At 43.9% G+C, this 2,500-nt stretch overlaps 1 protein-coding gene across 3 annotated transcripts in view; it reads right to left on the bottom strand.

The window, feature by feature from the left end:
• Window positions 1-2,346: 2,346 nt before the first annotated feature.
• Window positions 2,347-2,500, bottom strand: part of LOC134071326 (ETS translocation variant 5-like) — an 11,463-nt gene continuing 11,309 nt past the window's right edge. For all 3 annotated transcript variants that reach the window (XM_062528003.1, XM_062528004.1, XM_062528002.1), the window contains exon 13: window positions 2,347-2,500. This exon is cut by the window's right edge and continues 1,431 nt beyond it. The gene's annotated coding sequence lies outside the window, so the exon portion shown is untranslated.

A 2,500-nucleotide genomic window follows, 5' to 3' on the forward strand; every position in this document is an offset into this window, starting at 1 on the left:
GTGTGTGTTTTGTACATATAAACATTACACACATTATCAACTACATCAACAGCAGCCGTTACATGAATGTTGGGAGCCTCTTATCTCACAATACCTTCACTTGTGCACACTCCTAACCATACACACACACACACACACACACACACACACACACACACACACACACACACACACGATCTCCACCACCATGTGCAGGTAAGAGAGCCAGGTCAGAGCAGGTTCAGCCTATCAGCGCGAGTGTGAGGGAATTCAGGTCAGTGTTTTTCCATGATGGCGGGTGAAGCTGGGAGAGCTGACAGCTCCAATAACACTCAGAGCTCCCAGGCCTCGTCCACTCACTGGCTCTCCCCCATGGAGACGCACCGGGGATCAGAGCCATGAAGCGGGGATTACCTCTGAGAAGACCAGAGAGAGAGAGAAGGGGGGGGGGGGTGAAGGAGAGAGAGAGAGGGAGAGAGGAGAGGAGGGGGGAGGAGAGAGGAGGGTTGAAGGAGAGACAGGGGTGAAGGAGAGAGGGGGAGAGGAGGAGGAGAGAGAGAGGGAGTGAAGGAGAGAGAGAGGAGGAGGAGAGGGGGGGAGGAGAGAGAGAGAGGATGAAGGAGAGAGAGAGGAGGAGATAGGGGGAGTGAAGGTGAGGAAGAGAGAGAGTGAAGGAGAGAGAGAAAGTGAGGAGGGAATATCTGTTGGGGGGTTGTGTGGGCCAGGAGGCTATGATGAGGTTCTGGATTAACCCCATCGGCCAAGTTTACAGATTAACCAGACTTTACTACATGCTGTAACACACACCTGAAGCACTGAGATTAAGCAGCAGGACTGTATACCGTAACTCACACCTGAAGCACAGCCCAGCAGGATTATATGCTGTAACACACACATGAAGCACAGTCCAGCATGACTGCTTTCATGAGGGGGGCACTGTGACTTTTGGCCAGCGTGTAAAGCTTACCTTACACTGACAGACTTTTAACGAGTGGCCCTCATTCAAGCTTTACTCAAAAGACTACAATCTTTCGAGAATCTTTCCCAAATCTTGTCAAAGTCTGCCAGTGTAAGGTGGTCTAAACCGACGTCTGTCTGATGTGTTGCTTGATTATAGATAGGTATCAGAGGTGTGGTGGTAAAACAAGAGGCTGGTGAACTATGAATTCTGTGTTCACGGTAAGGTGGACTGGTCCATGCGGTGTTGTCTAATGCAGTGGTTCTCAAACATTTCACAATGAGTACCACCTCAGAGAACAATTGACTCTCCAAGTACCACCATTATGACCAGAATTAAAATACAGTAGCGTAGGCCAATAATACATTTTACATTGTACTACTGTTTTGCATTGTTTTGTTTAGTTCTTTTCAAGAAAGATAAAAACTAGTTTATTTTTAAAAAAACAATTTTTCATTAGATATGTTTTTATATAATTTGAAGTGATTATTTATTAAATAAAACATCTTGGAGATTCCCTGAGTACCACAACAGACAGTCCGCGTACCACCAGTGGTACCCGTACCACAGTTTGAGAACCACTGGTCTAATGTTTATAACAATACCGATGGTGTTAGGTGATTCATACAGTGTGGATGAGCGTGCATGCTGTGAATGTGGATAATGCAGTGTGTGCTTTTGGTGGATAAATTGTGTTTACTTGTGTTTTGCCTCCACTGGCTACGTAGTGAAAGCAAACTGGCCCCCTCTAATGCGTCTTGTGATCAGCTATGGCTTTTCCTTGAAGTAAATCATCTTGAGGAAAGGCAGCCATGGCTATACTGTACCTGCTGTTGGCTTCATTCAAATGTTATGAATACAAACATTATTACGCAACAGCAGGAGAGACTGAGAAGAACCTGTTCAGTCAGCTGTCTGCCAGGCCGCTTGACCTTCACACACACACACTCATAATTTACTGAATTACTGGAAGCAACCAAATGATCTCTGCTAGCATGTGGGCTCTAATGAGCTAATGCAGTGTCCATTTCACTGGACATCAGTGTGACGTAGTGTCAAGAAAAATCTTTGAAAGTCAATAAACTGTTTTGAGTTTCAAAGCTTATGTATATACAGTAGTATGCATGCATTTCAGTGATGTTTAAGTATTTAAAAGTAAATCATGTTTTATGTTTAAATTATGTTTTATGTTTTATGTTTTATTATGTACTTTTAAGGCTTAAGTATACAGTACTGTATGTATGCATGTCAGTGATGTAAAAATCTTTAAATGTAAATAATTTGTTCTGATTTGTAAGGCTTGAGTATACAGTATGTATGCTTTTCAGTAATGTAAACATCGTTAAATGTAAATATTTTATTTGGATTTGTAAGGCTCATGTACAACATTAAGCAGACAGACTCAGGTGTAGCGTAGAGGGAAGTTTATTGTACTCAGTACAGATTCAGAAAACAGCAGAGACCTTGAGGAGGCCGTGGGGGAGAGCCAGGGCCCAAGCCCTAGACTGAAGTCGGGGCCCAAGCTGTAACCATGACTACGACAGGACCCAGTCTGTTCCCATG

The sequence above is a fragment of the Sardina pilchardus genome, chromosome 23 (assembly GCF_963854185.1).
Source record: "Sardina pilchardus chromosome 23, fSarPil1.1, whole genome shotgun sequence".
NCBI lineage: Eukaryota > Metazoa > Chordata > Actinopteri > Clupeiformes > Clupeidae > Sardina > Sardina pilchardus.